At 38.8% G+C, this 27,199-nt stretch overlaps 1 long non-coding RNA gene across 2 annotated transcripts; it reads left to right on the top strand.

The window, feature by feature from the left end:
- The first annotated feature begins 758 nt into the window (after positions 1-758).
- On the top strand, positions 759-3,149 carry LOC121984390. Of its 2 annotated transcripts, XR_006112877.1 has the most exons (3): positions 759-1,060; positions 1,240-1,313; positions 1,715-1,777. It is a non-coding gene; the product is annotated as an uncharacterized LOC121984390 (long non-coding RNA). The 2 variants fall into 2 exon arrangements; XR_006112878.1 differs by lacking the exons at positions 1,240-1,313; positions 1,715-1,777 and adding an exon at positions 2,823-3,149.
- The last annotated feature ends 24,050 nt before the right edge of the window (positions 3,150-27,199 follow it).

The raw sequence follows: 27,199 nt of genomic DNA, 5'->3' as shown, positions 1-27,199 counted from the left end.
CTCGAGTGGGACCGGCAGCCAGGACCTCTAAGAAACACAACACATCCTCTATCTGCTAACTTGGAAGTTAAAAAAAAAGTAAAGGGTAGCAAGAATAACCACTCAGTGGGTATAAAAATATAGTGCATATTTGTTGTGTCTAAAACTACTTATTTAAGAAGAGTTATTAGATCAATTTAAATTTAATTAAAATTTGGAATATATTAAGTAAATTGTTGAAATTAGTTATTTATTTGATTTAGTAGGTATAAAATTTTAAAAGACGATGGATATAAATTTTATAAGAATTAGTATATATATATATATATATATATATATATATATATATATATATATATATGTAAAATACGGCAACAAAATAATAATTAAAAATACGATTATTTGACAAATAATTTTATTGGAATTTTTAGGAATTTTTAGAAATTTTCTGGGATTTAATTAGAGCTTGTATGATGTATTTAGAGGGGATGCACTAATGGGGCCGATAAACGCCTGTTAGGAATACCCAGAAGTAGGAGTTGATTAAGAAATCAACTTAGGGTTTAATTTCACTAAACCTAAGTATTTGTTATAAAAATTCCTCCTGCCCTAATTTGCCACCTGACACCTCCCGATCCCCTTCCAACGCCGACCTCCTTCCCTCCCTCCGACTCTCCACCATCCCCAGCCACCCGATCATCCTGACGCTGACAGCCGAACTTCTCTTCCTGTTCCCCGAGCTCACGTCGACCCCTCCCCTTCATCGCGGCGCCGACGACACCCGAGCCACCGCCGGTCGAGCTTCTTCTTCCTTTTCATCGCGGACATCAGAAGCTCGCCGCCACGCGTGCCCTAGCATTGAGCCTTCTCCGGGCATCTCTGCCTGAAGCCGCCATTTTGGAACAGTGGCCCTTGCGAACAACCAACCCTAGCGAGCTCCTCTCGGCTATCAAGCCACCGATTACTGCTAAGCCTTCTACCATCGCCGAAGAGCTACCACCGCTGGAGATCAAGGCTCCATCAAGCCATCCCTTCTGGCAGCAAGGTCTAGTGAATCAATCAGGAAACATCTAAGATTCAGGTGAGTCGAAATTGTTGCAAATTAACTTAAACTAAAATGAGTTGGAATGCTTTATCTAGTGTGGTTGTGATTCTTTATGGATGAGAGATTGGTTGGTGATGAATTAGTGTGTTAATTGGGTTATCAGATGGGTAGGATGGCTGGCAATTGATTTGGTTTATTTTTGTGTGTCTAATTAGGAGGGACAGAGATGTTATCTTATCAATAGTGGTTTTCTCCAGTTGTGAAGTATTAGTTGAAGCTTTATACTTCGGTGAGTTCTCAAATTGATTTGTGTTTATATAAGATTTGATTAGCGTTGATTAGTGGACGATGTTGTTAGATGGATTAGGGATGAGATTCGATTTTTTTTATTATTTTCGGTTGAGGTTTGGTTCATTTGTGATTTATTGATTTAGAGGACTACATGATAGAATTGAAAACATTAGATTAATATTGTGATTAGTGGTGATGTGTTGGATTCGTAGGGTTCCTTGTTGGTAGAATTGAATAGATTGTAGTTACGGATTTATGAATAAGAGTTGTAGAAGCTAATCATTAATTGAGGATAATTAATGATAGGTTTGAATAGGGTTTTTCTAGGGTTTGGATCTTTAGGTCTAACCACTTGTTGTTTATCTATTAGCTAAATTGTACAACATATATGATTTGCAGGACTTGGATTCGGGATAAGTGTCTCGACGTGAGATCTTTCGGATACAATCTCTATTTTTGAGGCGGGTACTTCTTGCTTTGTTTTCTTTTAGTACTTTGACCTTGGTGCATGAATTATTTTGGTTAAGGACTGTTTACCTTGACTCCACTCTTATTTTTCCTGCGCTTGATACTTCCACGTGATCTTTGAGATATTCGTTTCCATATCTATACAGTCTCTTGTTGTTGTCCATGATTAGAAGCACATACTAGATACCATGTTTGTATGCTTTGACTGTTGTTTATTACGTACTATAATGGGCAGGCTGGCTTCATGTAGCATACCTAATTTTGTTTATATTTGTATTATGATTGTTGCATTTGGCGCATCATGTCATGGCATGCATGTCAACGACCAATTCTCCCTTGCGGTTGAGAGAGTCGTTAAAAAAGGGTCGCATCCTCGGCCATTCGAGAGAGTAGTAGCTGGAGTTGATGCCGCTTGTCCTGTCGTGCCGCACTCGGCCACTCGTGTGAGTGGTAGCTGGAGTACGAGCAGCAGGGACCCCATCGCAGATATAGCTAGTTAGCTACTATGCAACTGTCCCCTCGGCCACTTGTGTGAGTGGTAGCTGGAGTGGTGTACAGTCTGTCACTAACCCGGCCTCTCGACCATACAGGGGTCATGGTGCAGGGAGGTGGGCGGGAGTGGTCATCCGTGCATACGCTGTTGTTATTATATTTACTTTGGCTGCTTTTGTTTATATATGCTGATATTGCTTACTTACTGCTGTTGTTCACATATGCTGATATGCGTACTTGTGTCGAGATATATTCTCATTGTAAATGTTTAGTCATTGGAAATTTGTATATACCTTGCTTATTATCTCTGTAGTTATGAGCAATATTGTAGCAGATTAGTATCAGTTCTGACCTACTATACCTAGCCTAGGATATGGTTTCAGGTATGAGCATTCATTTTGGTTCTATTGTAGTATCTGCTATTTCTTTTATGAGACTGTATACTCTTGGCTCACTTTCTAGTGGTATGTTATGTTCATGCACTATCTTTCCTATACCCGCTGAGTTCCAATACTCACCACCTCGCAAATTGGTTTTCTTTCGCCAGGTAGCGTTAGATGATTTATGGATGCTTGGAGAGATGTCGGCTGCCAGTCCCACGTCACACTCGAGGATAGTTTTCTGTTTTGCTTTATTATTGTTTGGATGGTATGTTGATTTTGTGTATTTTGCATTTCAATGAGTCGATGTGAATTTTTGGTGTCTAGTCTGGTGGTTGCAGGCATTTTTTAGTGTCATTGTTGGTCTTGTTTTTCGTGTTGTTTGTGTCTTCCGCTGCGTTTACGTTGTGGTGTGTTTCCTCCAGCCGGGTAGGCTTATTAAACTGCGTGGTTGTGTATATATATTCCAGCCGTATGTGGCTGATGTATATTTTGTATGTAGTAATGCTTCAGATTGTCACCCGTACAGGGGAGATGCTGTCGGATTCTTGTCTGGCAAGGACTCCTCTGGGGCGTGACAATATATATATATATATATATATATATAAGAATATGTACATGTCTAGCAAATACCATTCGGTCATGGAAAACACCATGATAGGATTTAGTTTATTTAATATTACATGGTAACAAATATGAGATCATGATAGGTTTTAATTTATTTAATATTACATGGTAACAAATATGAGATCATGATATGATTTGATTTATTATTTGGCAACAAATATGAGACCATAAAATGATTTGATTTATTTAATATTACTTGGTAACAAATATGAAACCAAGATAGGATTTAATTTGTTTAATATTACTTAGTAACAAATATGAGACCATGATATACGATTTAACTTATTTAATATTAAATCCTTTAAATGGAAATCGGCCCTTACCCTAGTTGATATTTGGGGTGGTGAAAATCAAAGGAGAAGTAGAGCTTCAATTTGCACCACTCAGCCCCTCCCCTCGCATCAATAGTTGGTCTTCCCGACACTTAAATGCAAGGCACTATAAGGAAATGTTGCGCTAAACACACAGAAAGTACAGTGGAAAAACAAGTTCCTTTCAGAAGATCCATGCGAAATGAAACCATATACTAAGTTTCTACATGATGTAGGGAGTTATACCTTTGATGCGTGCACTCGATCTCTGTTACGATTCCGCAAGTGCACGGATTCATCGTTAGTAATAAAGATTATTCATCCCACGAGGACTGGCTATAAGCACTAGCAATGGTTCACTTAGGATTAGCTAAACTACCGATTGTTGTAAGTTTTCTAAAGAAAAGAGATTGGGAAAAGGAAATGAGAACTAGTGAAGAGAGAGTAATTAACTTGGTCTGTGAAGAGTTCTAGGAGTTCGGTTTCATTGTGGTGGTATTAATGTATCACATTCTATCCTTTACTCATTATTCATCAACATGCATTCGCCGGAAGCTAAAGCAACTATCCTTAAGTACTAAATAGAGAAGATCCTTGTGAAATCCTATTACGGTTAACCCCTGTCACTAGGGCGCCTCGGTAGATCACAAGAACGTAACTCTAATTGGTGTAATTAAGGATAGAAATAAGAGCTTGGTTTGGTCTCTTACTTCCATGTGGAGAAGTTGTCTCTCCTTTCAAAGAAATACCCTAGATGTCTGTGAACGAGTTACCCCTTTTACTAGGGTCCTTCAGGTATACGATCTAAGATACTCTCTCTACGAGATTAGCAATCCCTACATAATCAATTAATACGCAACAAGTCTCATGCATAGTAGTTGAAACAAAGCAAGCGAAATCATCCAATGAATAAAGGCATAAATGTGAGTCTTACATCAAAACCAATCCACAACTACTCCCTAATCCTAAAATAAGGAATCTACTCCATAGATGCCGGAGAAAAATCTAAAGACATAATGTAATTAAGCATACAATTCTCAAACAAGAAGAGAGAATGAGAAAGGGCGCTTATCCAACGATGACGAGTGATCTTTGGATCCAATCCTTTTCTAGAATTGATGTGGTGATGAAGGATCGCTGTGCGGAGGTCCTGGACGACATGGAACGACACCAAGGTGATTTTCCCTTTGACGGCTCGCTCCCCACAAGGAGAAGGGTTAAAATCCTTCTTCTAGGCTAGGCCATGGCGTCGCGCTGCACGGTCGTGCCAATATGGCATGACCGTGTCTTCTTTTGTCTCTGGCCGTGCTACACGGTCGTGCCAATTAGCACGGCCGTGTGAATCTGGGGCTCGGCTCCTGGGACACGGCCGTGCAGGATTGCACGACCGTGCATTGCTTGGCTGCGGTTGTGGGGGGCACGACAGTGCAAGATTGCACGACCATTCAAGGATCCATCTTTATTTGGCCGCACAGCCATGTAAGAGTTGCACGGCCATACACTGCTCTTCTTCTGTTTGGCCACACAGCCATGCGAGGTTGCACAACCGTGTTCTCTGCCTCGTTTCGATGCTTGGACAATCACTATTTTTGCTCCGAAAATTATCCCTGTCAACACAAAACAAAACAAAGAGTAGATATCCAAACAAAAGAATATTCATGATGAGTCTATGATAAAAGAGACGATCATGAAAATAATATATACGTATAAATCAAATGAATGTGCATTAAAACATGCATAAACGATCATAATATTTACGCACAACACACCCCCTGACTTGAACCTTTGCTTGTCCTCAAGGAAAACGCTATAAACTATGTTCATGAGCTCCTGCAATGTTTCATAATCCCTAGTGCATTCGTCTAACTCTATCAACTAGTTTCATTGATAAGCACGATTGTGGAGTAACCTAAGTATGGCCTAATCATAAGTTCTTAGTGCTCGGTGCAATACATAACTCAAACTCTTCAAGTTTCAATTCTCTGTCTTAGTTAAGTCATCATACAATTGAGTTCCTAATGTTCCCGGTGATAGACACTTATCTGCCACACAGTTGGTTCATTTTCCTTAATTTACACAAGGTCTCAAAGGATACTACTCGGAATCAAGAGAAACATAACATTCATTTCTCAGTAACCTAACTCGGTCTCAAAGGGGTGAATTGTTAGTTTCCACTCACGATAAATATTTCTTTATCCCTTATTCAATTTTTTTTAGTGCTATATAGGTGTAGCACTAATCACAAATGTGAGATGCATATGTTGGGATTTAGATTTTTCCAAATGAGCTTCCATAATCCCAGGTCATCCAGTAACCAAAATGTAAATAAGAAATTACCATGGAAACAAAAGTACTAAACAATTTGGATGAATCATAACTATTTCAAAAATATTTCTACTATTCAAGCTTAAGTACTTAAGTGTAGTGAAAATAAGATCCTTACGATTAGGCCAAGAATTATACCAAACTCCATACAATACTTAGCTTATTTCATGCTTTTAAAGATAGAGAAAGGAGATACACCAAACATACTAACACTATCTTGACAACACATGAACTAAGAAAATGCTAGTCATTTTGCTATCGGACAAGTAGCAGAAAGAGTAGAAGGTTTGATGTTCTCAAATATGCCTCAAAACTATTTTTTTATTTTTTATTTTTTTCAAAAGTAGGAAAGTGCAAATGAGATGCAAATAGAAATATGAAACTAATAAAATGTGAATAAACAAAATAGACTAATAAAATATGCAAAAAGAAAATAAAAACTCGACTTGGCTCAAGTTGTGCAGACACATCACCCCCCATACTTAAACTTTTCATCGCCCTGATGAAATCAATACGGTGGCGGGGGTGGGGGATAAGGGGGTCTTCGATGTGTACCGGAGGGAAATCTAGACATACTAGGAAGATTGCCAATGAGTTGATGATATTGATAAAGGGCATCTACTTGTTGTCTAGTAATATCATATCATCCATAAAATTCATCATTCTTTCCTGGTCAACCTCATAGTCTTGAACGAACCCTGACACTTGTCTATGGAAATCTCTAGTAAACTGAAAATGATCCTGTACCTCCCTAAACTGGCCATCAGATAACTTGAAATGACCCTCCAACAATCGTTGTTGGGTATTTTGCTTCTCATGAAGGGAGTCTAAGGAGGCACGGAAGTTAGAAAAATCAAATCTAGAAGGTCCTGTACCATAGGCAAAGGAGTGCCTAGGAGGTTCCGGATATCCGGAAGGTTGCGGGAATCTTGATGACGAGGATTCTTGGTGGTACTCAGTTTCTTCTATAATGGAGGGAATATTTTGTGTAACACCCCAAATTTCATTATTTAGAGTTCTAAAAGACCTTATTAAAATCTAGAAATGTTTTAGATAAATTCTAGAGATTTTTAGAAATTTTTAGAGTATTTTTATGAAATTTTTGGAGTTCGTTTGGTATTTTTACCAAGAGGAAGAAGTTTAAAAAAAAATAATAAAAAATATATATGTTGAAGCCGGGTTTTGAACCCAAGACCTCAGACCCGAACCAGGTTTTAACCGGAGGCAGCCGACCAGCCGAGCTACGCTCGTTTTGTTAATCATATATGGAGCGATATATATTTAAGTAATAGTTAGGAACAGTAAAATAATAGGAAATAAAATGGTTGCAGCTAGGATTCGAACCCACGAGTTGGGCTTTAAGCAGAACGCAGCCCACCAACAGACCAGCCGAACTTTTCTTAACTAAATCTATATTGAAATATATTTAAGTAGTACTAGTTAACAGAAATATGAGAGTATGAAAAGGAGAACTTAGGTTTTAGCCGAAACCAAAAATATCCCCTCCTCTCTCACGCTCGCGTCGGCGTTTCTCGTCGGGCGAAACCGCAGCAGCAAGCAAGGGGCGTTCCGGCGGCCGGCGAGGGCGTTCTCCGAAGATTTCTTCACCATCGTGATCACCTTATCGAGGAGAACAAGTGGAGGTGAAGGAGTTGCCGAGAGCTTGAGTCCTCCGCAAGCCCTAGAAGTATTAGAAGCCACCTTCTTTGGCTGTAAGTCCTGGAACAAGAGGTAAGTCGCTACTCACCTGCAGTAAGATAGCTCCGACGTTTAATACTTGATTTTCTCCTTTATCCCGAAGCTTTGCATGAGTTTCCTTGCTTTCTCTGCCATGCTATAGTTCCAAGGGGATTAGTCTTCTTTTCCTTGCTTATTGGTTTCCTGCCATGCTATAGTTCCAAGGGGAATTGTTTCCCTAGTTTTCGGATTCTTGAGTCTTTCTTTGGTTTTGTTAAAGCAACATGAAAGAGGAACATCAATATCATATACCATACTGCATCTTCTTCACTTTCTTGATGCTTTAATTCTTCCTATAATCTGTAGAACTATGGGTTAAGTATAGATAACATTCTAGGTGGTCTATTTCGTAATGTAAAGGACACACAAATAGGAGGGAATGAAATAAGTATTCATGTAGAACAGATTTAGGTTTCTCTATATTATGTGTAGTTTCCTTACTACTAGAATAGCATGAGTAGTATTGAATTATAATGGTTTCCTTGCTTCGGATTTTCTGTACAGCATTAGAACGGCTAGAAGTTAGGAGTAGCTAGTTTGCTTTGTTTTCTTTGCTTCCAGATTACACTGTACAGCTTTGGAATAGCTAGAAATTATTGAGTAGCATGCATTCTTTGCTCTCTTTCTTTTATCTCTGTTGTAGCAAGATTTAAGGTTTTAATTCCAACAAGTTTTAGATTTAGTTTAAGCTTGTATGATATGCAAATTTTCTAGTTTTCATTGTTATTTTAACAAGCATGAACAACCATGTATTCTAGTGGAAAAATAAGAGTTCCATTAAATTCTTTTATAAGTATTAACAAGTATAAGACAGATAAAGAAAAGAAAGAAAAATGCCAAGGCCTTAAGAAGATCCCAAAGTCAAGACTTTAGGGATTTTGGCACATAAGGTGCTAAAGAAAATGCCGAGGCATTATATAGAAGTATTAAAAGATAACAAGTATTTTACTTTTATCAGTGGCATTGTGTTGGACTCTCTGTCCTTGGGCTGGGCTCCCATAGTCGTCCCTAGGTTTAGATAACCTAGTAGTAACGGCTCGGCCGACGGTCGACGGTCGACGACCATAGGGTCGCCAAATGGGTCGCCAAATGAGCCGCCGAATGGGTCGGGTCGTTACAAAAGTAAAAGCACAGTTGCCGGGACCAAGAGAAGTTGATTATTATTTTGAAGTATTATAAGTATAAGTTTTTGAACAAGTAAAGCAAGTTTTACATAAGTATAAAGTATTAAAGAATAAGTCTTTGAACAAGTGGAATAAGATTCAGAAGGTGTTTAGAATTCAGTAAGTTTAGCTCTTTATTCTACCATGTTTATCTAGTGGATGAGTAGTTTCATGTTTACCTATTAGATGAGTAGCATGATTAGCGAGTAGGATTACATGAGTAGATTTCTTAGCTTTTCTTTGCTATTAGTTTGACATGAGTAGTTATGTTTATGCTTTATTTCTTTTTAGAGCATATAATTTTTTAGTTCTTTTCGTATACATGCACATTCGTGATTTTGTGAGTTAGATAGCGCTTACTAAGCAAATTTTACTTATAGACTACACTCCTCTTACTGCAGATACAGGAAAGGAAAAGATATAGAAAGGAAGACGACAAGGTGGCGCGGATGGTGTGTGATGCCAGGACTATGGAAGCCTTGGGACTTAGTTTAAGAATTTATTAAGATTATCATTTATTAAGAATGTATTAGATAAGTCATTTAGTCTTCCGCTGTTAGTTAATTCTATGTTATTATTTTGTTTCCGCTATTTATTACTTGCATGATTTGATTTAATTAAACTGCATGGTGATGTTATTCCTTTTGTATGTTTGATATGTGTTCCAGCCGCATGTGGCTGAGTATATATATTGCATGTATTGTTGAATAAGGTCACCGGTACAGGGGAGATTCTGTCGAAATTTTTCGGTAGGGTTTCCATGTGGTTTTTAATCACACCGGTTAAGTAGAGTTAGTAGATAAGTAACGGTCATCTTTAGAGAGTAGTAGTAGTAATAAGGGTGGTCGTTACAGTTGGTATCAGAGCAGTTCCCATTCTCCAGCATCACACATCAGCACCAACCTTGCCGTCTTCAAGTAAGAAAGTATTTAATTTTCTTTTATGCTTTCTTTATTATTTGCAGTATAGAGTACCTGCTTATATGTGCTTAGAGAAGAAGACAATTCATGTTATAATTTTCTATGTTTTGATACATATGCTTAGAAAGAATATAGAAAATTTTAGTTTTGTTTCTCTTATATTCATATATACATAAGTATGTTTAGAAAGGATAGAGAAGTTAAGAGACTAAGGAACAAAAAGTATCATTAGTAGAAGTCATTTAGAACCAGAAGCATGAGGAAGTTACTTAGGAGCATAAGTACAGTATGAGATAGAAATGTCCAGAATTATTCTAAGTTCGAGGACGAACTTTTTATAAGGGAGGGAGAATTGTAACACCCCAAATTTCATGATTTAGAGTTCTAAAAGACCTTATTAAAATTTAGAAATGTTTTAGAAAAATTCTAGAGATTTTTAGAAATTTTTAGAGTATTTTTATGGAATTTTTGGAGTTCGTTTGGTATTTTTACCAAGAGGAAGAAGTTTAAAAAAAAATAATAAAAAATATATATGTTGAAGCCGGGTTTTGAACCCAAGACCTCGGACCCGAACCAGGTTTTAACCGGACGCAACCGACCAGCCGAGCTACGCTCGTTTTGTTAATCATATATGGAGCGATATATATTTAAGTAATAGTTAGGAACAGTAAAATAATAGGAAATAAAATGGTTGCAGCTGGGATTCGAACCCACGAGTTGGGCTTTAAGCAAAACGCAGCCCACCAACAGACCAGCCGAACTTTTCTTAACTAAATCTATATTGAAATATATTTAAGTAGTACTAGTTAACAGAAATATGAGAGTATTAAAAGGAGAACTTAGGTTTTAGCCGAAACCAAAAATTTCCCCTCCTCTCTCACGCTCGCGTCGTTGTTTCTCGTCGGGCGAAACCGCAGCAGCAAGCAAGGGGCGTTCCGGCGGCCGGCGAGGGCGTTCTCCGAAGATTTCTTCACCATCGTGATCACCTTATCGAGGAGAACAAGTGGAGGTGAAGGAGTTGCCGAGAGCTTGAGTCCTCCGCAAGCCCTAGAAGTATTAGAAGCCACCTTCTTTGGCTGTAAGTCCTGGAACAAGAGGTAAGTCGCTACTCACCTGCAGTAAGATAGCTCCGACGTTTAATCCTTGATTTTCTCCTTTATCCCGAAGCTTTGCATGAGTTTCCTTGCTTTCTCTGTTTCGGATCATTTGAGCTTTGCAAGTTTCGGAATTTTACAGGTAAGGTTGTATAGGTTAGGGAATTAGTCTTCTTTTCCTTGCTTATTGGTTTCCTGCCATGCTATAGTTCCAAGGGGAATTGTTTCCCTAGTTTTCGGATTCTTGAGTCTTTCTTTGGTTTTGTTAAAGCAACATGAAAGAGGAACATCAATATCATATACCATACTGCATCTTCTTCACTTTCTTGATGCTTTAATTCTTCCTATAATCTGTAGAACTATGGGTTAAGTATAGATAACATTCTAGGTGGTCTATTTCGTAATGTAAAGGACACACAAATAGGAGGGAATGAAATAAGTATTCATGTAGAACAGATTTAGGTTTCTCTATATTATGTGTAGTTTCCTTACTACTAGAATAGCATGAGTAGTATTGAATTATAATGGTTTCCTTGCTTCGGATTTTCTGTACAGCATTAGAACGGCTAGAAGTTAGGAGTAGCTAGTTTGCTTTGTTTTCTTTGCTTCCAGATTACACTGTACAGCTTTGGAATAGCTAGAAATTATTGAGTAGCATGCATTCTTTGCTCTCTTTCTTTTATCTCTGTTGTAGCAAGATTTAAGGTTTTAATTCCAACAAGTTTTAGATTTAGTTTAAGCTTGTATGATATGCAAATTTTCTAGTTTTCATTGTTATTTTAACAAGCATGAACAGCCATGTATTCTAGTGGAAAAATAAGAGTTCCATTAAATTCTTTTATAAGTATTAACAAGTATAAGACAGATAAAGAAATGAAAGAAAAATGCCAAGGCCTTAAGAAGATCCCAAAGTCAAGACTTTAGGGATTTTGGCACATAAGGTGCTAAAGAAAATGCCGAGGCATTATATAGAAGTATTAAAAGATAACAAGTATTTTACTTTTATCAGTGGCACTGTGTTGGACTCTCTGTCCTTGGGCTGGGCTCCCATAGTCGTCCCTAGGTTTAGATAACCTAGTAGTAACGGCTCGGCCGACGGTCGACGGTCGACGACCATAGGGTCGCCAAATGGGCCGCCAAATGAGCCGCCGAATGGGTCGTGTCGTTACAAAAGTAAAAGCACAGTTGCCGGGCCCAAGAGAAGTTGATTATTATTTTGAAGTATTATAAGTATAAGTTTTTGAACAAGTAAAGCAAGTTTTACATAAGTATAAAGTATTAAAGAATAAGTCTTTGAACAAGTGGAATAAGATTCAGAAGGTGTTTAGAATTCAGTAAGTTTAGCTCTTTATTCTACCATGTTTATCTAGTGGATGAGTAGTTTCATGTTTACCTATTAGATGAGTAGCATGATTAGCGAGTAGGATTACATGAGTAGATTTCTTAGCTTTTCTTTGCTATTAGTTTGACATGAGTAGTTATGTTTATGCTTTATTTCTTTTTAGAGCATATAGTTTTTTAGTTCTTTTCGTATACATGCACATTCGTGATTTTGTGAGTTAGATAGCGCTTACTAAGCAAATTTTGCTTATAGACTACACTTCCTCTTACTGCAGATACAGGAAAGGAAAAGATATAGAAAGGAAGACGACAAGGTGGCGCGGATGGTGTGTGATGCCAGGACTATGGAAGCCTTGGGACTTAGTTTAAGAATTTATTAAGATTATCATTTATTAAGAATGTATTAGATAAGTCATTTAGTCTTCCGCTGTTAGTTAATTCTATGTTTTTATTTTGTTTCCGCTATTTATTACTTGCATGATTTGATTTCATTAAACTGCGTGGTGATGTTATTCCTTTTGTATGTTTGATATGTGTTCCAGCCGCATGTGGCTGAGTATATATATTGCATGTATTGTTGAATAAGGTCACCGGTACAGGGGAGATTCTGTCGAAATTTTTCGGTAGGGTTTCCATGTGGTTTTTAATCACACCGGTTAAGTAGAGTTAGTAGATAAGTAACGGTCATCCTTAGAGAGTAGTAGTAGTAATAAGGGTGGTCGTTACATTTTGGGGGATTAAGTCAGTAATCACCCAGTTCGCGGGGTTGTGAACCGAACTGCGCTCGGGGCAAGGAAGGGATAATGGAAAACTATTCTTCCTAGGGAAGGCAAACCCATTCTCATCCCAACAAATCATTTTCATTGAAAGACAAGAATCGATGTCGATCTTGTCATTACCATGAATTACCTCTAACCCATCAAGCTCACAACCCAGATTAAATGCTATTTGTGTGACCAATCCACAAAACACTATCATCCCTGAAGATGCTTTAGCTTCTCTCAACAAATTTTGTAAGAAATGAAATCCGGAATCAAAATCCACTTTATTCAACATCGCCCAAAGAGAATAGAGCTTTACCTTTCTAACCACCCCATTACTCTCTCCTCGACTAAAGATCATTTTGCTCATCACTTGGTGAAGGTATCTAAATGTCAGGTTTTACATGCGGGATGCCTTAGCTCTAGAGGGTTCCTAAGGGTCCTTTGATCTTGTTATTGACGTCCTAAATTCATTCCATTTAATCTCATCATCAAATCTATGGGTACCACCAATTGTTAAACCAAAATAATTATTAAAATCACTAAAAGTCTACCGAACTTCTTTATTCATTATCCTAAAAGTTATGACCCCTACATAGTCATCCTCAGATGAAAATTTAACCTCAATTGAGCTAAAAAATTCAAGGACTAGGCGGGGGAAAGTCGGTGAATGAGCATACATAATATCATTCTAGTCTAAAGAACTAATCATCCAATCTACGTCATCCATAATTCCTAACATATCCAAAGTAGTGGGATCCATATATCTAGTGCATATAAATTTTCTAGTGATAAGGATATTATATCTAGCTTTATGTTCATGATTTCTAAAAATAATATTAAACTCGTTTTCATTACCTTCATCGCGCGCCACCCTTTTTCCTTTGCCTTTTAAAGAAGAAGCCTTCCCTTTGCCTTTGTTGCCTCCCGACGCATCTCCTTCGCCAGATCCACCGCTTCCTTGACGAAGTCTCTTCAAGATTTGTGACATGATGTGCAAGGCTTTGAGGAATTTCTTGTGGAGATGGATCTTGAGGATGGGAGAGGAGGAGAAGGAAGGAAAATAGGGGAGTTGCTTCTCTCTTTCTGGATTTGTGGCTTGAAGAAGTGTTAGATCTAGATGTAGATCTAAGTAAAGATGAACTCTAGAGGTAGGGATTAGAGTTTGATGAGGTGTAGTGAGGAGGAGAAAACTTTTGGGAGAGAAGGAGGTGGGAATTAGGGCTTTTTAGAGGGGTGGGCGGCGCACACGGGCAAGGGCACAACCGTGTCTTATAGACACAGCCGGTTAGGTAAGATTTTCTGCATGGCCATGCCAATTGGCACGACCCCCCCCCCTCTTCTCTCCTCGGCCGAAGTCGCACGGCCGTGCCAGTTGGCACGGCTCGTTCCTTCTTCTTCTCTGCATTGATCACATGACTATACCAATTGGCACGGCCTGTGTCTCCTTCTCCTCTGGCCTTCTTGCACGGTCGTGCCAATTGGCACAGCCGGTGTCTTTCTCTTCTCTACCTAGGCCACACAATCGTGCAAGGTTGCGCGACCAATGGCTTTTGTCCCTCTGTCGGCTTTTCACGGTCGTGTGGGGTCACACGACTGACTCCCTTAAGCGCACGGTGGCTCGCCTTTCTCCATTTTGGTTCCTCTGACGCCTCCATGCCCATGAAACGCTCACGGCCAGCTCGTGGATGCTATGCACATCCTGAAAATGAATACCCAAAAATAAATAAATAATAAAAGTACTTGACTTGAACTTTCTAGAGAAATAAAACGCTAAACAAAATGATGAACTAAAATGAAAAATCCTTGGGTTGCCTCCCAAGAAGCGCTTGTTTTAGGTCATTAGCTCGACCCCGTTTTAGTTAGTGTGGACTAAACCCATGGAAGCATGAGTCTCCTCCTAGGGTTAATGTTCCAGTCTGCACCTTTAGTTTCGCTCGTACAGGACAAATGTACTTCTTATTGCTCGTTGGAGGGGACCTCTCTTGGAAACTGCATTCCTCAACTTTGTGCATATTCATCTTGCTAGAATTTTCTTGAGAAGAGGAGACGCAGTTAGAAGAATTAGATAAATCAAATTCTAACCATTCTTTGCCGATCTCCAAGGATAACTTGTGACTTTTCACATCCATGAGAGCTCCAGCGATGGCAAGGAATGGTCTCCCAAGGATGATTGGTATCTTGGGATCCTCCTCTATATCCAGGATAATGAAATCTGTGGGGATGATGCATCCGCCTACTTTTACTGGCACGTCTTCCACTATACCCATTGGTTATCTACATGAATGGTCAGCTAATTGTAATGTCGTAGTAGTCAGTTTAATATTCTGGAGTCCTAGCTTCTTACAAACGAGTACGGAAGTAGGCTAACAGTGGCTCCCAAGTCGCAGAAAGCTTTCTGTATGAGTTCAGAACCAATTTTACAAGGTATGAAAAAATTTGTTGGGTCTTGAAGTTTTAGTGGAATATTTGCTATAAGTAACAGTCTCGAAGTCGCCTTTCTGCCTCCTGTTAGATAAAATACCCTTTAAAAATTTTGTGAACTTTAGCATTAGGTGTAGTGTATATATCAATGGTACTTCTACGCATATTTCCTTAATCTTCTTCAGAAATCGGTTGAACTCTTCATCCTTTTGGGATGTTATTAGTTTCTGAGGAAAGGAATTGTCTGACTTTGTGGGGGAATTTGAAGAGTTCCTTCAACTTTCTTGGTGATCTGCTCTCTACCCGTGCTCTAGATCTGATTGGGCATTAGGGGAGAGGGCTCTTCCTCTGAGTCAAGTCCTTTCTGTGTAGTGATTTGGGGGTCTCCCAAAGTTCGTCCGCTTCTCAGCTCAATACAGTTACAGTGTTCTACCTGGTTTATATCGGGCTTTCCTGGAAATGTTCCCTGTGCTCTTGAGAAAGACTAGGCTATCTTGGCTATCTGGTTGGCTTGCATCTTCTGATGTTTTTCGGAATTTTCCAGTCTTTGAGTGAATTGCTTGATCTCATTCTTCATCTCTTTTTACTCTGAGAGAGCTTCTTCAAGCATCTTTTCGATTCTGGACAGTTGTGAAGGTTTCCATTGTAACGCCCGCCCTTCCCCTACTGATAGCAAGGGCGGCGCTACGCGAACATACATACATGTGCGTTCATTGCAGCGGAAGAATTTAAATTTAAAACATACATAGAGAACTATATAATCATGTAAACATATTAAACATGTGAGCATGCTTAGCATTCATGTGCGTAACTTAATTTAATATTTAATCATTGAACCTAACATAGAATTCAAGCATAGTTTAGTTACCTTAACATTCAAGCATGATAAAAAAAATGTTCTTAGCAATTCTTTAACTAAACCAAGTGCCTATTAGTTCAAGATTCATGGAAATAATAAAAAGAGATAGTCAAGTAGCAAACATTAAAAGCATCAAGTAGAAAAACAAGTTAACATACAAAACTTAGAACATGCATAAGTCTTGAAACATAAAACAAATCTCTTCCACCATGCCACTACCACACACATCCTTTGCCCCTCCTGCTGCTTCCTTTAGTTTAGCCATTCTTTACCCTTTTCTGCAGTACAAGGAAAAGTAAAACTATAAGCACATAGGCTTAGTAAGATCCTTTCTTACTCACCAAAACATACATAATGAAATTGATATAGAGTAATGACATATTCATCTAATCAACACATAGATTTAACATTTTGCATGATAGCATAAAGTAGTGTCATACTCATTTGGAAAATCATAAACATAGCATACGAGAGCATAATCATAAGGTAGTAGCATGTTCATTTAGGCACCATAGACATATCACAAGAGAGCTTTTTCATGAAGCATAATAATCAAATAGCATGAAATAAGTATATGCAAAAATGTTCTTTTGAAAACATATATCATATAGGTACTTAAATATAAATCTCAACATGAGGGCCCGGCATTATACCACATACATGAATTGCGCACATCCCAAATAAATTCGAGGTAGCTAATCCCGAACCTACTAGAGAACTAGGCCTATGCTTCGACCTAGGGGCAACGTAGGAGCCCATCCCCTGAACCTTGCTAGGGTCCGGTACAAGCCATACAAAAGTAAAATAACATATCATGTTACTTGTCATATCATAAAGAGTGCTCTTAATCCCAACTTATAGGGAAGCAACTCTTAGGCATTTCATCATACATAAGCCTTGCATAAGCATAACATGGTGACATAAGGTTCACATATCACATAGCATATCATAGAGAGTCATTATCATGCATAGTTGGGGTTTCGAACTTTCTACAAACCCTAATTCCATGTCTTGGCCGAAACTTACAAGGCATGAATCTAGGTTTCTTTTAAGCAACTTTAGGCATGAAACTTTAAACTAATATCACATAATACATGGCATAGCAAGTGAGACTTTTAGAAAGCATAAATGAGTTTCTAACCCTAATTTCAAGTCTTGGCTGAAACCTATAAAGCATGAATCTAGGTTTCTTTTAAGAAACTTTAAGCATGAAACATTAAACTAATATCACATAATACATGGCATAGAAAGTGAGACTTTTAGCAAGCATAAATGAGTTTCTAACCCTAATTTCAAGTCTTGGACGAAACCTATAAAGCATGAATCTAGGTTTCTTTTAAGCAACTTTAAGCATGAAACTTTAAACTAATATCACATAATACATGGCATAGCAAGTGAGACTTTTAGCAAGCATAAATGAGTTTCTAACTCTAATTTCAAGTCTTGGTCGAAACCTATAAAGCATGAATCTAGGTTTCTTTTAATCAACTTTAAGCATGAAACTTTAAACTAATATCACATAATACATGGCATAGAAAGTGAGACTTTTAGCAAGCATAAATGAGTTTCTAACCCTAATTTCAAGTCTTGGCCGAAACCTATAAAGCATGAATCTAGGATTCTTTTAAGTAACTTTAAGCATGAAACTTTAAACTAATATCACATAATACATGGCATAGCAAGTGAGACTTTTAGCAAGCATAAATGAGTTTCTAACCCTAATTTCAAGTCCTGGCCGAAACCTATAAAGCATGAATCTAGGTTTCTTTTAAGCATGAAACTTTAAACTAATATCACATAATACATGGCATAGCAAGTGACACTTTTAGCAAGCATAAATGAGTTTCTAACCCTAATTCCAAGTCTTGGCCGAAACCTATAAAGCATGAATCTAGGTTTCTTTTAATCAACTTTAAGCATGAAACTTTAAACTAATATCACATAATACATGGCATAGCAAGTGAGACTTTTAGCAATCATAAATGAGTTTCTAACCCTAATTTCAAGTCTTGGCCGAAACCTATAAAGCATGAATCTAGGTTTCTTTTAAACAACTTTAAGCATGAAACTTTAAACTAATATCACATAATACATGGCATAGCAAGTGAGACTTTTAGCAAGCATAAATGAGTTTCTAACCCAAATTTCAAGTCCTGGCCGAAACTTATAAAAACCTAATCCTCGGTTTTGAGCAACATTAACCATGAATAGCATCATAATAACATCACATAACATATTAGGTATCAGAAGAGAAAGCATAAGCAAGTCTAATTGGAGTTTGAACTTCCCTAAGCCTTTTAATTCTTCTTGGCCGAAACTTCATTAGCATGATCCTAGGTTTTTAAGAAACATTAACCATGAATAGCATCTTAGTAACATCACGTAACATATTAGGTATCATGAGAGAAAGCATAAGCAAGTCTAATTGGAGTTTGAACTTCCCTAAGCCTTTTATTTCTTCTTGGCCGAAACTTCATGAGCATGATCCTAGGTTTTTAAGCAACATCAACCATGAATAGCATCTTAATAACATCACATAACATATTAGGTATCATGAGAGAAAGCATAAGCAAGTCTAATTGGAGTCAAAACTTCCCTAAGCCTTTTATTTCTTCTTGACCGAAACTTCATGAGCATGATCGTAGGTTTTTAAGCAACATCAATCATGAATAGCATCTTAATAACCTCACATAACATATTAGGTATCATGAGAGAAAACATAAGCAAGTCTAATTAGAGTTTAAACTTCCTTAAGCCTTTTATTTCTTCTTGGCCGAAACTTTAAGAGTAAGTTCCTAGGTTTTTAAGCAACATCAACCATGAATAGCATCTTAATAACATCACATAACATATTAGGTATCATGAGAGAAAGCATAAGCAAGTCTAATTGGAGTTAAAACTTCCCTAAGCCTTTTATTTCTTCTTGGCCGAAACTTCATGAGCATGATCCTAGGTTTTTAAGCAACATCAACCATGAATAGCATCTTAATAACCTCACATAACATATTAGGTATCATGATAGAAAACATAAGCAAGTCTAATTGGAGTTAAAACTTCCTTAGTTCTTTTATTTCTTCTTGGCCGAAACTTCAAGAGTATGTTCCTAGGTTTTTAAGCAACATAAAAAAAACAACAACAAAGAAAACTACTTGTACTGCAGGTGAGGGGAATACTTACATCCTCTTGCTTGGTTTACTAAGAAAATACCCTTTGGTGGAGAAGAAGAAGAAGACTTTTCGCTTCTAGAACTCCCTTTTCCTTATTTTGCTTGTAAGAAGAAGTATGTTTTAAGGACTTCTCTTTGTGAAGTTTTCCTAGGAAGAAACCTTTAGCTTGAATTCGGTAATGGGAGAGAAGAGGCTTAGGTTTCGATGGAGGGAGGAAGAAGGAGGAAGAAGAAAAAGAATAACTTTTCTTTCTCTTACTTCTATTTATTCTAAATGAAGGGAGAAAGGGAAAACCACCTTTTCATTCCCTTACTTTATTTTCCCTAAATGAAGGGAGAAAGGAAAATGAACTTTTCATTCTAAGTGAAAGGAGAAAGAAAAGATAAACTTTTCCTTCTAAGTGAAGGGAGAAAGGTGTCCCTTCACTCTCCCTACCCTTAACTACAATTTCCTTTTCCTTCCTAACAACATTACCTCTGGAGCTAATGGTTCTCCCATAGCACATAAAGCTTTGTCACTTACTAAAAGGTTCAAGGTTCAAACCTTGACCATGCTTCTTTTTGGTTCTATTTTCTCTTATTAATTTTTTTTTTGAAAGAGTCCACATAAAGCCCATTCTAATCATGCAAAAATTTATATAAAATTACTTGAGACTTTAGGGTGTTACAGCTGTTGTTGATTAGTCTGTTGTCCAGATGAGTAGCTCTGTTGCCAAGGTTGATAGCTTTGTTTTGCTGGTCCTTGGTCCTGATTATTCTGGTATGAGAAATTTGGGTGGTTCCTGTAACGACCCGCCTTCTAGGTACTAGGCTGTAAGGCGAATCGCTACAGTTATTGCTAAACTATACTGTGCGGAAAGCTAGGCTAATTAAAATTTTTCTACTAAACTGATCAAAACTTAATGCTCTGGGTGTACCTAGGAGTTGTACACTTGCTAGGGGAGACAACCTATGCCTCCCGGATGACCTGCTAGCTGTAATCAGGCATTTCAATCAATCCACAGATCGATTGGGCTGTCGGATCGATCACGGGATCGATCCAGCTTGATACTGGCACGGTAGAAGTCTCTGGATCAGTCGGCAGACCAATCCAAAAGCTTTCTCTTCTTCTTTTGCTTCTGTACGCACCTGGATCGATCTGCCGACCGATCCAGGACCTCACTGATCGGTCGGACTGTTGGAGTGTATACTAAAAGCCTAGCTTTTGGTATAAACATTTATCTAGAAATAAGAATCACATTGGTCGAATGTCTACATGTAGTTGTTCAATTAATTTATATTGTAGATGACATGGTGTGTGGTGTCACACACAGAAGATCATGTTATCAGTAGCTTATAAATTATAAACAGTAGCTCACGACCATGATGGAAAGAAACAAACCATTGGAAGGTCGTAGTGTAATTAGGTATTAGTTTATCTTGACTATATAATTACACTAGTACACTCAGAGTGTATTGAGTAGGACCATTTGAGGTCGTTTCTTTTATACTGACTTTATAAAGAAACAAAGACCTCGATTATTATGGAAGTGTGTGCTCTTAATCCTAATGTAATAACAAGCACATATATTTGATATTTATTTCTTTAATTTATCAATGGGTGAGATTTAGTTCGTTGAATCAATAAACCCGATAAGTTGGGAAATGGTATCACTTATAGTGTGTGTTGTTGATTATAGAAGGAAACTGTGTCCTAGAGATACTAGGTTGATAATGTCCTTAAGAGGAGCTCATAAAGATTATCATGTTAAACCCTGCAGGTGGACTTAGTCCGACATGATAATAAGGTTGAGTGGTACTACTCTTGGACTTAGATATTAATTAAATGAGTTGTCAGTAACTCACTTAATTAGTGGACATTTGATATCTTAAACACGGAGACTAACACACTCATAATAAGAAGGAGCCCAAAATGTAATTTGGGATTGGTGCGGTAGTTCAATGATAATTCTCTAGTGGAATGAATTATCATTGATAAAATTAGTTGTGTGTTCGGCGAACACGGATGCTTAATTTTATCGGAGACCAAAACCAATTCCTCCTCTCGGTCCCTATCGTAGCCTCTTATTTGTAGAAGTTTTATACCCACCTATACCCACCTTCTATACCCACTAATAAGGGTGCCAAGCTAGCTTGGGAACCAAGCTAGGCCGCCTAGGTATATTATTGGTGGCCCTAGCTTGAACCCAAGCTAGTGGGGCCAAATTAAATTAAAAGGATTTTAATTTTAGTTTTATTATGTGGAAATAATTTTTAAAGAGAATTAAAATTAAAATATCTCTCTTGTAAAAGATCTACAAAGATTAAAGAAAGAGATTAGATCTCTTTCCTTATTTGTAGATTGATGAGTTATTTTATTTTCTCTTTAAAAATTATCCACATGTTGATAAAATTAAAATTATAGAAATTTCTTTATCAACCATGAAGAGATTTTAAAGAGAAATTTTATTTTAAAATTTCCGGAAACAAATTAGGAAGTTTTAATTTGTTGATTAAAACTTGTCTAATTTATTTTCTCTAGAAGTGGCCGGCCATTAGAGATTAAATTGGGAAATTTTATTTAATTTTTCTCAATTAAATCAAGTCAAGGAAATTAAGGAAATTTTATTGTAATTAAATTTCCTAATTTGCCTAGGCCAAGGAATATAAAAGAAGGGGTAAGGGTGCCTTCACAAGACACAACATCTATTATTCCTCTCCCTCTTTTGTTCCTTGGTGTGGCCGGCCAACCTCTCCCTCTCTTCCTCTTGTGGTGGCCGAACCCTACCCTTCTATTGGAGCTCTTGTGGTGGCCGGATACTACTCGGAGAAGAAGAAGAAGAAGGAGAGAAAGCTAGCATCTCTTGGAGCTTGGTTAGTATTTTGTTTTTCTTCCTTGGTGAAGCTTCCTCTTTGTTGGCCGAACCTAGCTAGGAGGAGAAGAAGGTGATTGGTGGTTTCTCGTCTCGGAAGATCGTTGCCCACACAACGTCCGAGGTTAGAAGAGGAATACGGTAGAAGATCAAGAGGTTTTTCTACAAGGTATAACTAGTAAATTTTATTTCCGCATCATGCTAGTTATTTATGGAAATAATATCAAATACAAGAGGCTTACGTTCTAGAATTTCGAATATGTTTTTTCGAAGTTGTGTTCTTTTGTTTCTTTCTTTTCCTTGTGATTTGATTGTTCTCTTTGGTTAACCTAAAGTTATTTTAGGAAATTAAATATTAGCTTTCTATTAAAGGTTTTGTCTAGTCGGTGGTGGTTGCTCCCATATCCAAGAAGGCCATGTGCCTCGCCACGTCAGTACTGGGAACCTTTTATGGAAATTAATATTTAATGGAATTAATAACTTAAGGAGACTTGGGTTGAACGTGTTAAGTTCCGCAGGAGATCCAAGTCAAAACCTAAAAGAACAAATAGATTAAGTTTTGGATCAAACGTGTTAAGTTCCGCAGGCGATCCAAAATTTAATTTAAAAGAACACATGGTAGCTAGGAAAAGGTTCAGACCTTTGTACAAAATTTTTGTACAGTGGAACCTATAGGTTTTCTGAGTAGCAACCAACACGGACTGACCGATCAGTGAGCCTCCGTGCGTCTGCTGCGTTGGGCGCAGCTGGATCGGTCTACCGACCGATCCAGGAGCACCCTGATCGGTCGGTAGACCGATCAGTTCCTGACCGATCCAGTGACACAGCCAGGCCCTGATCGGTCTGGAGACCGATCAGAGTTCTGATTTCGAATCTGAACTCTGATTTCAGCCCCTGGGTTGTGCCAAGACTCCACCTATCAACTATCCCATGCATGATAACTATTCTAACAACATGTAATAACAATTTTAGACTTAAGCTAGAGTAAGGTTCACTGGTTCATGGCATTTTAAGTCACTAAACACATTTAACAATTGAAAGTGTATGAAAGTAAAAATTGCTAGAGTTCTAATTGGTTAAACTTGCTAAGTCCCCTAAGGACCTTTGATTCCGGTTCCTGCCACACACACCATCTTTGCATTGCCCTCCAGCTTCCTCTGTTAGTCCATCTTTCCTTTACCTTTATCTGCAGTATAAGGAAAAGTAGAATCTGTAAGCTTAAAGCTTAGTAAGAAACCATCTACCTCACAAAATCATGCATTCGATGCAATATGCTTTTAAATCATGCTATTTGAAAATATGCGCTGAACTTGCTAAGACATGGTATACTGAACTCGTAAGGCATAACATATAAGCATGGCATAAGCACTGAATCATGGCAAAGCAACCAAATAAACACTGAACTGAATATAGGCTAAACTAACTGAAACTAAATCTGTAACTGGAAACAAACTCAACTAGCATAATTGATTTTGAGTTTCGAAATCTAATACATAATAAGTGAAAATACATAATCATGCTGTTTGGGCCCGGCAACTGTACTTGCTGTGCGCGCATCCCTAACTAGACCCGGGTTTGCAAGTCCCGAATCTAGTAGGGTTAACTAGGTTATCTAAACCTAGGGACGACTGTGGGAGTCCAACCCAATGGATATCTGATCCAGTACAGTGCCATTGAAAATAAAATACTGAATATAGCTAACTGTTTTAACTTGCTGTTTCTAGGTTATCTGAACCTAGAGCTAGGTTATCTGAACCTAGAGGCGACTGTGGGAGCCCACCCATTGGACCGTAGTCCCATATAGCTAAAATAAACTGATTTACTATTTTAAACGCTTCTAATGCATTTAACTGTACTATTAAAATGCCTAAGTTGCATTTTTACTGATCTAGTTATTTTGTCGAACACTTAGTGTGCCCCAACTCTCCTCTTTATTAGGGAGGTCACCTTTAGGCACCCGACAACGTCTACAACCCCAACTGAAGGGTAAGCGTGTCCGGCCCATCTAAAGGTGCTCAACTAAATCCCTAAATCTGAGAGGAGGGTTAAAACACCCTACATGTCAACAAAATCTGCATATTACTAATCTAATGCATAGAAAATCCAAACGGAGCTATTATACTGCAGGTGAGGGGTTTCTTACCTCTTGATCGTAATTTCTTACTATTCTATTCGCTAGAGTTCCGGTGGAGATGATCCTCTCGACGATCCGATCACGTCTTCGCGTTCCTCTCGCGGAGAAGAACCTCTTTCGTGTTGGAGTCATCGCCGGAAAGTGATCCGAGAGCCCTTGGGACTTGGGCGCCGAGAGAGGAAAAGGAGAAGGGGTGTTCGGCGTTGAGGGTTTGGAGAGGGAAAGTGGCGTGAGGCTTTCGTGAGGAGGAATTGCCGAACCAACTTGAAAATAAACCAAACCCCAACTTAAGTTCTTATTTATATTAAGTGGGTAACTAGGCCCAACTCTAATATAAATATAATTGATGCCTCTTTCTTTCAGCACGGCCCTGCTGGGTTCACCGGTTACTAAACTTACCCGTAAACCATAGGTCTCGGGTTCGATTCCCGCCTAAGCTATTTTACGGTTTTAATTATTTTTGCTACTTCCGCTACTCGGAAAATTCCGGAAAAATATCTAAAAATTCCAGAAAAATCATACTATATTTCTAAAACAGTTTTGAGAATTTTCGGGCTTTACAATCCCCCATACCTTATAAAAAGTTCGTCCCCGAACTTAAAACAATTCTGTCTCATGCTGGCCTCTGTCTCCCAAGTCGCCTCTCTGCTGTGTGATTTTGCCGGTGACTTTGACTAATGGTACTTCCTTGTTCCGTAATTTCTTTACTGCTCGGTCTATTATCTGAATAGGCCGACTGTCATAGCTGAGATCATCACGGACCTGTACCAACTGGGGCTCAATCACCTGGGTGGTGTCTGGAATATGCTTCTTCAGCATGGAGACATGAAATACGTTGTGGACGGCTGACATCTCCTGAGGTAGCTCTAGCTCATATGCTACCTTGCCCATTCTCTTCGTGATAAGGTATGGTCCCACATATCTGGGAGCTAGCTTGCCCTTCTTCCCAAAACGCATGACTCCCTTCATGGGAGCTACTCTGAGGAAAACTGTATCCCCAACTGAAAACTCTAGGGGTCTGCGTCGTGTATCAGCATAGCTTTTCTGGCGGCTCTGTGCTGTCTCTATCCTCTGGCGAATCTGCTGTATGGCTGCTGTGGTATCTGCCACTAGATCTGTCTGAAGCTCTAGTTCCTTCTGTTCACCACTCTCATACCAACAGATTGGTGATCTGCACCTCCGCCCATAGAGTGCCTCATAAGGCGCCATGTCGATAGTGGCCTGATAACTGTTGTTGTATGCAAATTCTGCTAAACTCAGATATTTGCACCAACTTCCCTTGAAGTCTAGGGCACACGCTCGGAGCATATCCTCGAGTACCTGATTTACTCGCTCCGTCTGACCATCTGTCTAAGGATGGAAGGTTGTGCTGAATTTCAATTTGGTGCCCAATGCTGACTGTACACACTCCCAGAAGTGTGATGTGAATCTGCTGTCTCTGTCTGAAATGATGGTTCGTGGGACTCCATGTAGTCTGACGATCTCCTGGAGATACAACTGAGCTAGCTTCTCCATGGAGTAGGATATCTTGATAGCTAAAAAGTGGGCTGATTTAGTCAACCTGTCGACTATTACCCAGATGGCATCAAAACCATTCGTGGTTCTGGGTAGCCCCACTATGAAGTCCATCGAGATATCCTCCCACTTCCATTCTGGAATCTGTATAGGCTGCAGAACTCTTCCTGGTGGCTGATGTTCTGCCTTGACCCTCTGACAGGTGAGGCAGATGCTAACATATCTGGCGATGTCTTGCTTCATCCCGGGCCACCAAAAACGTTTCTTCAGGTCTTGATACATTTTAGTGGAGCCTGGATGCATCGCATAGGGAGTCCTGTGAGCTTCATCTAAAATCTGTCTCCGTAGCTCCTCCTGATCTGGAACACAGAGTCTATCACCAAAATACAACACCCCGCTATCGGACACTCTGAATTCTCTACTTTCTAATTCTGTTAGCCCTTGCTTGATTTTCTGAATTTCAGGGTCCTGATCGTGAGCTGACTGAATATCACCAAGCAAGGTAGACTCTAAGGTCATAGTAGAGAGCTGTCCGACGAAGAGTTCGAGACCAAAATCCGCGATCTCCTTCTGTAGGGGTGGTGACATGGATGCTAGAGATAATAAGGTAGCGCTGGATTTTCTGCTAAGTGCATCTGCTACCCTATTGGCTTTCCCTGGGTGGTAGAGGATGTCTATGTCATAATCTTTGACTAGCTCTAGCCACCTGCGCTGTCGCATATTCAGATCCTTCTGAGTGAAGAAGTACTTCAGACTCTGATGATCTATATACACTCTGCACTGAGCTCCATACAAGTAATGTCTCCAAATTTTGAGAGCGAACACTACTGCTGCAAGCTCAAGATCATGAGTAGGGTAGTTCTTCTCATAATCCTTGAGTTGTCTGGAGGCATAGGCGATTACCTTGCCATCTTGTATCAGCACTGCTCCTAATCCCAATTTAGAGGCGTCACTATATATATCGAAGCTGTCTGTATTTTCTGGCAGTGTCAGAATAGGTGCACTAGTCAATCTCCTCTTGAGTTCGCTGAAGCTGTTCTCGCAGTCCTTTGTCCACTGAAATTTCTTGTTCTTCCTGGTGAGAGTTGTCAGTGGGGAGGCTATCCTGGAGAAGTCCTCTACAAACTTTCTGTAATATCCTGTTAATCCCAGAAAGCTCCTGATCTTGCTGGCGTTCCAGTTACTTACTACTTCTATCTTGCTGGGATCTACCATAATACCATCCTTTGAGATGACGTGACCCAGGAAGGACACCTGATTTAGCCAAAACTCACATTTCGTGAACTTGGTGTATAGCTGGTTCTGCTGAAGGGTC

The sequence above is a fragment of the Zingiber officinale genome, chromosome 5B (genome assembly GCF_018446385.1).
Source record: "Zingiber officinale cultivar Zhangliang chromosome 5B, Zo_v1.1, whole genome shotgun sequence".
Taxonomy (NCBI): Eukaryota; Viridiplantae; Streptophyta; class Magnoliopsida; order Zingiberales; family Zingiberaceae; genus Zingiber; species Zingiber officinale.
This window is presented reverse-complemented; position numbering and strand designations above follow the sequence as displayed.